At 36.2% G+C, this 9342-nt stretch overlaps 1 pseudogene; it reads left to right on the top strand.

Moving 5' to 3' along the window:
• The first annotated feature begins 3233 nt into the window (after nt 1-3233).
• LOC136043907 (S-adenosylmethionine synthase-like) lies at nt 3234-6546 on the top strand (annotated as a pseudogene).
• Nucleotides 6547-9342: the final 2796 nt, after the last annotated feature.

Here is a 9342-nt window from a genome sequence, read left to right on the forward strand (position 1 = left end):
ACAACTACAATGGCGCATAACTAATATGGCGCGTAACGACTTACGCGCGCGGGGGGGCTTGGGGGGGCGCGAAGCGCCCCACCAACTAGGTTTTGGGGTGGCGCGAAGCGCCACCCCAACAGCTAGTATATATATATATATTACACGCACTGGGGGCCTGGGGGGGGCGAACTAGGTTATGAACTAGGTTACGAACTAGGTTATGGGGTGGCGCGAAGCGCCACCCCAACAGCTAGTCTATATATATAAAAATAATTTGTTTGTCTGTCTGTCGACTGACGTCATTATAAGGATTGAGCTGTATGTCATCATAAAGTTAGTTGTCGTCATGTTTGTTATGACGATGCTTAGTATATGACGTCATTATAAGTATTTAAGAAGATTATTCAAAGAGAAAATTTTAATTGTAAGAAGGTCGTTCAAAGAGAAATTTTTAGTTGTAACAGCTAGTATATATATATACAAATGTAGTGTGTGTCCGTCTGTCGGTCTGTCCATCCGTCTGTCTATCACTAAGAGTGAAGTCAATATATAAAAGAAAACTAAAAAAAGACAAAAAATAAAGAAAAGAAAAGATCAAAGGGGAATAAAAGAAAAAAACTAAAAAATAAAAAAATTGGTAAAAATTAAAGTGAAAAAAACAAAAAAAAATAGAAAAAAGAAAAAAAATTAAAAAAAGGATCCATATATATATGAGAATCCATATATAGAAGCCTGCCACGTGTCATGCTGGGGCCTGGTGGCGAAATTGTCGGGAGCCAGCACTGTCTGCGGTTAGAACACAAGGGACAATGAGAATCCATGTATAGAAGCGTGCCGCGTGTCATGTTCACTATATACATTCACTAGTTCACTATATACATTCGTAGCTCGTATATGACCTGCAACGGCAGGAAATCATAAAGGTGCTCAAGGGCATCTTTTCTAGCAATAGTTTCCTGTTCTGCCACAGCTTCACGGGGATCTGAAATTTGATACTTATTCAAAGTAAAAAAATGAGTTTCTCTCGAATAGCGGTATACGTATCACAAACTTCAAATATCTACAAAACGCGGACCTAACTTTAAGTCTCTCTGTTTCTGTGAACCATTCCCAAAGCAGGGAAAGGTAAAGGACATGTGGTAATGTCACTGCTCTATACATCCTCGCCAAAATTTGCCGATTGTAAGAATACTTTAGCGGGGCTAGTTTAGCATAGCTCACTCGCAGGTCAGACACAAAGGTATCAAGGCAAAGAGTTCTTGTAGTTTTCTTATCTCGGCCGTATGAAAAACCTAAATATTTAAGCGAAGAAGACGGTGCGATAATAGCACCATCTGCGGATATAGTTAGTTCTGGTGCCTCTTGTTCCGCAGAGCTGAATACCAGAAATTCAGTTTTCTGGCCATTAACTTGTAGACAAATAGCGCTATAACCAGATACAAGATTATCTAAATTATCCTGCAGTACACTTAATGAGAAGCTCAACATCTGTAAATCGTCAACATAATTTATTAAACTCAAATCACAAGTATCAAATCTTAGCCCGCCAGAAATTTGTTTTGTAACCGTAAATGTCTACGTGTTAAACAATATCGGAATTAAGACGGAACCTTGTCGAAGTCCTATCTTTAGTTTAACTGGCTCATTGAGTTTTACATGCCCAAGTTTCACTCTTATATAATTTTTACAGTACCAAAATGATAACATAGCTACTATATGGGCGTTCACACCGGCATTTAGAAAGGTCTGGAAGACTGGATTACTGAATAAAATGTAGCAGAAATGTAAACACTACACATATATACGGATAAATCAAGTGAATCAGCCTTGGCAAGAATGCGCTTTAGAAGTCTATGGGTGAAAGCACAGCTGAGATGCTTTCGTAACCCAAACTGCCGGTAGTCTATCACACATTTCGAAATAACTTCACGAAGCACCAATTTTTCCAGCACCTTGTTGAATGTAGTCGAGACACTAATCGGCCTGTAGCTTCCACACTCATTTGCGTTTTTTCCTTTCTTCAGGATGTTTGTAACGACTCCGGTACAAAACGATTTGGGGACGGTGGCAGTATCTATACACATCTGAAAAAGTAGTTGCATATGCTGGATCAAAAGCGGTGAACCATTGCACAGATGATTACCATTGACACCATCAAGACCTGGAGCCTTGTTAACCTTTAACTGGCGAACAGCCCTCATAACATCATTCACAGATATAAAAAAATAATTTCTCTTTTTCAAAAGTAAATCAAGACGCGATTCATCATATTTCTTTTCCAAGGGAGTATCTTTAGACCCGAGAACCTTCGAATAATGTCTTAACCACTGGTCCTCAGGTATCATGGCACATGGTTTGGACTGCTTTTTTTTTTTTTTTTTTTTTTTTTTACGTGTAAGTCGTCTATCAGCCCATTTTGTTATTTTAATAACAAAAATATTACCAACATAATTTAGTAGTCAACAGATGTAAAACTAAAAAAGCAACAAAATCGTTACTACCGGATTCGAGGTTGTCAAAATGAAGTTCACATCGTTATATTCCGTCATTTGGTCCGGAGTGTTTTCGGAAAGTGCTCTTTTTCGCTTCGAATTTTCGGAAACACAACACAAATGAGTGCTCCTTTTCGCTACACGCATTTGCAGCAAAACGAAGTATGTTGAGTAAGGGTCATTTACATTAAGCTTTCATTCATAATTTAGGCTGTTTTAAACCGCGAAATTTGAAATCAGCAGAGGAAATGAACTCTTCTCTGCTTTTAAAGGCTTTCAAAAAGTTATTTTAAATGGGGCTTCAGCTAATGCCATAGATCGCCCCATTAGTCTATTTTGGTTAAATATTGCCACTGTTTTTAGCTGAACTACATTTTCGTTTAAATTCTGAAAATTTGAGTGCGAAATTGTCAACACAGCTTTTAGGAGTTACCTTTGGCAGCACAATAATCATTGCACTATTAGAATCAATATAATTATTATAATCAATAGCATTGAACATACAGCCCAAATAGGGGCAAGAATTTCGAAAAAGACCAATATTCAACGTTGGTATTTGCAGGCTTTACCGAGAGGTTGGCAGAGGGAATGTAAACTCGATGTGACCTTTTACCACACTCAAAGTCTTAAAAAAGGAACAGAGTATAAATAGATGGCACTATTAAAACAATAACTACTAGCAGCGTTTATAGAAGAAGGAAAAGAAAGGGAGAAACTTCATTTACAGGATGAGGGGTTTGACTTGCTCCCAGCTGAAAAATGACCATAGGTGCTAGTCTTTTGGTAAATAGGGCTCTTCAGATCCAAGTCTTTAAGAATACGACCAGGTCTGAGGTCGAAATTCTTCTTTATAATGGTGACAAGTTCTTTCTGTGTTTTGTCACTGGAGCCATAGTCAAAGATTGTAGTTGATAAAGGTTCAGCAACATCCATTTTTTTTTTTTTTTAGTTTTTTTTTTAGTTTTTTACCGTTTTTCTTTTTTCGAATAACTTTAATCTATTGTCAAAATATTTCGAAATATTTATGCAATTTCCAGTTTTTATATTCTAGTTTGTTTTCTTTTATATATATAGAAGATATAATCTGGCGTAACGGACAGACAACTTATTTATATATATATATATATAGATTGCATAGTGTTGGAGTTAATTTAGTTTAAGCAACACACAATCACTTGGGACAAGTTGATATGATAGGTGCGAGCAGATTGATATGGTTTATCAATGTGCACCAGCATATTGTTTACATTGATTCTATATTGCCCATTTTGATTATAGGGCAAACGCACGAGAGGAAGACAGATCGAGACTAGACATAGATATAGTCATTTGAAAAACCATATGAGACTGCTAAAGCAAAGACGATGACATTGTGGGAGACAGCTATAATTTATGGAATCGATAAAATGACACTTTTTTGATTAATTAAAAAGAAAGGATAAATCAGATTGCAACTCACGATAGTTGTGCTAAGCCGGTGCAAATATTTAGTGATAAACTGGAAGAACAGCTTAAAAGGCACGTGATATACTCATAAAAGATATATCATTGGCTGACTCTGTATAACATTAAATATAAAAAAACAAGTCTTTTCAAATGAAAGTAAGAAGCAACATTAAAAAATAAAACGAACAGAAATTACTCCGTATATGAAAGGGGCTTTTCCTCCTCAATGCCCCGCTCTTTACGCTAATGTCTGACCCTTTCTCTTAACTCTGTATTTAAAGCAGTAAGAACCTTTAATTTAAAGAGTGGGGCGTTGAGGAGGAAAAGCCCCTTTCATATACGGAGTAATTTTTGTTCGTTTTAAGTTTTAATGTTGCTCCTTACTTTCATTTAAAAAAATTTGTTTTTTTTATTTAATTTCTGGGCGTTTTTGAATTAATGCATGTTTTGATCTTGGCTCTTTACACATAAATAATTAAAACAAAACTTGCACATTAATTAATAGCAATTAATCGGAATATTTTGAGAAAAAAGAAGCGAGGGAGGAGGCCTAGTTGCTCTCCAAGTTTTTGGCTACTTAAAAAAGCAACTAGAACTTTTAATTTTTTACAAACGGTTTCAGTGGTAAAAAATATACGTAACTTACGAATTAACTTACGTAACGAACTTCTATATTCGTATGTTTTTATTGCGTATATGAAGGGGTTCAACCCTCGTCGATACCTCGCTCTTTACACTAAAACTTAGATTTTGTCCCAATTCCTTAAGAATGACCTCTGATTTACAAAGGCCGTAGAATAAATAGTTGAAATTAATAAACTACCTTAGCGTAAAGAGTGAGGTATAACGAGGAGGTAAACCCCTAATATGCGTAATAATTTTTGTTTGTTTTAATTTTTAATGCTGCTCCTTACTTTCAGTAGAAAAAACTTTTCATATTTATTTTTTCATTGTTTTTTCAAATAATGCTAGAAAATCCTGTGCCCCCTTAATTGAAATTATCTTCCCCCATGGGAAGTTTCTCCTTGGAAATATACTCCCACGTACCCCCCCCCCCCCCCCTAACTCAACCCCTAAACAAAAAAAAACCTGAAAACGTCTCTACACTTCCTAGTAACCATTACTATATGTAAAAACAGGTCAAAGTCAGTAACTTGCAGCCCCTCCCACGGGGACTGCGGGGGAGTAAGTCGTCCCTAAAGACATAGTTATTAGGTTTTTCGATTATGGTGAATAAAATGGCTATCTCAGAATTTTGATCCGCTGACTTTTGGGGAAAATGAGCGTGGGAGGGGGCCTAGGTGCCCTCCAATTATTTTGGTCACTCAAAAAGGGCACTAGAACTTTTAATTTCCGTTATAATGAGCCCTTTTGCGACATTCTAGGACTACTCAGTCGATACGATAACAACTGAAAAAAAAAAAAAATAAAATAAACACGCATCACAAAGAAATGTAGTTTAAGAATGTTCCTTTGAGCAAGCTGGATTTCGTGACTATGCTGAAAAGTTGGGTGCTTCAATCGTGGAAGCAGAAGGTAAAAATACAAATATGATAACTGATAAATTACAAGAAAGTGACAAAAATTTAAGAAGACGATTACAACGATAACTGAGTTGAGTAGAGATGGAACATTCTGGTGGACAAGCCTGATACCAAATCACAGGTCAGGTGTGAATATTACTTTGATCAAGGAGCCTGCATTCCTATCCGAGTTCGCACTGTTGTCATATCAGTTCAACATTCAGAGAAAATCAGTTTGGAACAACTCCAAAATGACATTATGGAACACGTCGTAAAAATGGTCATCCCAGACGAATATTTAGACTCGAGAACGGTGTTTCACATTAACATTTGTGCGGCTTTTATCATCGGTGGACCAATGGGTGATTCCGGTTTAACAGGTAGAAAAATCATTGCTGACACAAACAGTGGCTGGGGAGCACATGGCGGTGGCGCATTCAGTGGCAAAGACTTTACAAAAGTTGATAGATCTGCAGCCTATGCCGCTATAGGGGTGGCACAATCATTGGTCAAATCTGGAATATGCTGGCGTTTTTTAGTTCAAGCCTCCTATGCTATTGATGTTGCTGAACCTTTATCAACTACAATCTTTGACTATGGCTCCAGTGACAAAACACAGAAAGAACTTGTCACCATTATAAAGAAGAATTTCGACCTCAGACCTGGTCGTATTCTTAAAGACTTGGATCTGAAGAGCCCTATTTACCAAAAGACTAGCACCTATGGTCATTTTGGCAGAGATGTCTTCAGCTGGGAGCAAGTCAAACCCCTCATCCTGTAAATGAAGTTTCTCCCTTTCTTTTCCTTCTTCTATAAACGCTGCTAGTAGTTATTGTTTTAATAGTGCCATCTATTTATACTCTGTTCCTTTTTTAAGACTTTGAGTGTGGTAAAAGGTCACATCGAGTTTACATTCCCTCTGCCAACCTCTCGGTAAAGCCTGCAAATACCAACGTTGAATATTGGTCTTTTTCGAAATTCTTGCCCCTATTTGGGCTGTATGTTCAATGCTATTGATTATAATAATTATATTGATTCTAATAGTGCAATGATTATTGTGCTGCCAAAGGTAACTCCTAAAAGCTGTGTTGACAATTTCGCACTCAAATTTTCAGAATTTAAACGAAAATGTAGTTCAGCTAAAAACAGTGGCAATATTTAACCAAAATAGACTAATGGGGCGATCTATGGCATTAGCTGAAGCCCCATTTAAAATAACTTTTTGAAAGCCTTTAAAAGCAGAGAAGAGTTCATTTCCTCTGCTGATTTCAAATTTCGCGGTTTAAAACAGCCTAAATTATGAATGAAAGCTTAATGTAAATGACCCTTACTCAACATACTTCGTTTTGCTGCAAATGCGTGTAGCGAAAAGGAGCACTCATTTGTGTTGTGTTTCCGGAAATTCGAAGCGAAAAAGAGCACTTTCCGAAAACACTCCGGGGCCAAATGACGGAATATAACGATGTGAACTTCATTTTGACAACCTCGAATCCGGTAGTAACGATTTTGTTGCTTTTTTAGTTTTACATCTGTTGACTACTAAATTATGTTGGTAATATTTTTGTTATTAAAATAACAAAATGGGCTGATAAACGGCTTACACGTAAAAAAAAAAAAAAAAAAAAAAAAAAAGCAGTCCAAACCATGTGCCATGATACCTGAGGACCAGTGGCTAAGACATTATTCGAAGGTTTTCGGGTCTAAAGATACTCCCTTGGAAAAGGAATATGATGAATCGCGTCTTGATTTACTTTTGAAAAAGAGAAATTATTTTTTTTATATCTGTGAATGATGTTATGAGGGCTGTTCGCCAGTTAAAGGTTAACAAGGCTCCAGGTCTTGATGGTGTCAATGGTAATCATCTGTGCAATGGTTCACCGCTTTTGATCCAGCATATGCAACTACTTTTTCAGATGTGTATAGATACTGCCACCGTCCCCAAATCGTTTTGTACCGGAGTCGTTACAAACATCCTGAAGAAAGGAAAAAACGCAAATGAGTGTGGAAGCTACAGGCCGATTAGTGTCTCGACTACATTCAACAAGGTGCTGGAAAAATTGGTCCTTCGTGAAGTTATTTCGAAATGGAGCAACATTAAAACTTAAAACGAACAGAAATTACTCCGTATGTGAAAGGGGCTTTTCCTCCTCAACGCCCCACTCTTTACGCTAAAGTTTCTTACTGTTTTAAAAATAGAGTTAAGAGAAAGAGTCAAACTTTAGCGTAAAGAGCGGGGCATTGAGGAGGAAAAGCCCCTTTCATATACGGAGTAATTTCTCTTCGTTTTAAATTGTAATGTTGCTCCTTACTGTCATTTGAAAAAAACTTGTTTTTTTTATTTAATGTTATAAAGAGTCAGCCAATGATATATCTTTTATGAGTATATCCCGTGCCTTTTAAGCCGTTCTTCCAGTTTATCACTAAATATTTGCACCGGCTTAGCACAACTATCGTGAGTTGCAATCTGATTTATACTTTCTTTTTAATTAATCAAAAAAGTGTCATTTTATCGATTCAATAAATTATAGCTGGCTCCCTCAATGTCATTGTCTTTGCTTTAGCAGCCTCATATGGTTTTTCAAATGACTATATCTGTGTCTAGCCTCGATCTGTCTTCCTCTCGTGCGTTCGCCCTATAATCAAAATGGGCAATATAGAATCAATGTAAACAATATGCTGGTGTACATTGATAAACCATATCAATCTGCTCGCACCTATCATATCAACTTGTCCCAAGTGATTGTGTGCTGCTTAAACTAAATTAACTCCAACACTATGCAACCTTATTTATAAAATTGAAATGATTTTTTCAATAAGAAACACTGAGTGTAGTGAGATGGTAGCTGAGTGGTTTCGTTGAAAACTAGCAAAATTTTATTTTTACTCAATCACAAGATTAAAAAAATTTAGTTTTTGGTTTTATAATCATACTTTTATCATCATCTGCTGCATAACTCAGAAACTACCCATCAAATCAGCTTGTCTCAAGTGATTATGTGTTGTTTAAACTAATATCACTCCTACACTATGCAACCTTCGTTAATCAAATTTAATTTTTTTTTTTTTAATAAGAAACACTGAGTGAAGCGAGATGGTAGCTGAGTTGCTTCGTCGAAAACTAGCAAAATTTTATTTTCACCCAAACACAAAATAAAAAAAAAACTTTTTGGTTATATAATCACACTTTTATCATCACTTGCTGCATAACTCAGAAATTACCCATAAGGCTGCGCTGTAAGAGGACTTGCTTTCAATCACTCCCTTGAGGCTGCGCATGCGTAATGGTTAGAAACAACCTTTGTATCAACCTATCCCTGTCTCTACTAACCCCACTCTCCCATAATATTACAAATTCCTGGAGCTCTTAGAAATTTTGATTTTTCAAAATTGTAATGATAAAATATATATATATATAGATATATATTTTTTTTTTTTTTTTTTTTTTTTTTTTTTTTTTTTTTTTTTTTTTTTTAGCAAAGTACAAATGGTTTACCGTTTGAACTTTGCAATGATCCTAAAGGCATAGTTTTTGGACCTTTTAACTATGCTGAATCAAATAGATTTATCAAATTTTGATCGGAAAAGTCTTTGGTGAAAAAGAAGAGTGTAAGTGGGGCCAGTTGCCCTTCAAACTTTTTTGTCGCTTTAAAGGGCCCTATTAAATTTTATTTGTGTTTGTGTGGGACCCCTCTTAATCTCCTAGGACCTTTTGTTTGATGCGATCATTTCTTTAAAAAAGTAAAAAAAAAAACAAATAAACAGCACCCGTTATCTTTCCTCTGGCAGAAAAAAACGATATTCCAATTTTTATGTAGATGGTAGCTCCAAACCTCTACAGCAGGGTTCTCTGAAATGCTGAATCTGATGGCGTGATTACTGTCAACATACCATTTTTCGAA

This window comes from Artemia franciscana, chromosome 1 (genome assembly GCF_032884065.1).
Source record: "Artemia franciscana chromosome 1, ASM3288406v1, whole genome shotgun sequence".
NCBI classification, from domain to species: Eukaryota; Metazoa; Arthropoda; class Branchiopoda; order Anostraca; family Artemiidae; genus Artemia; species Artemia franciscana.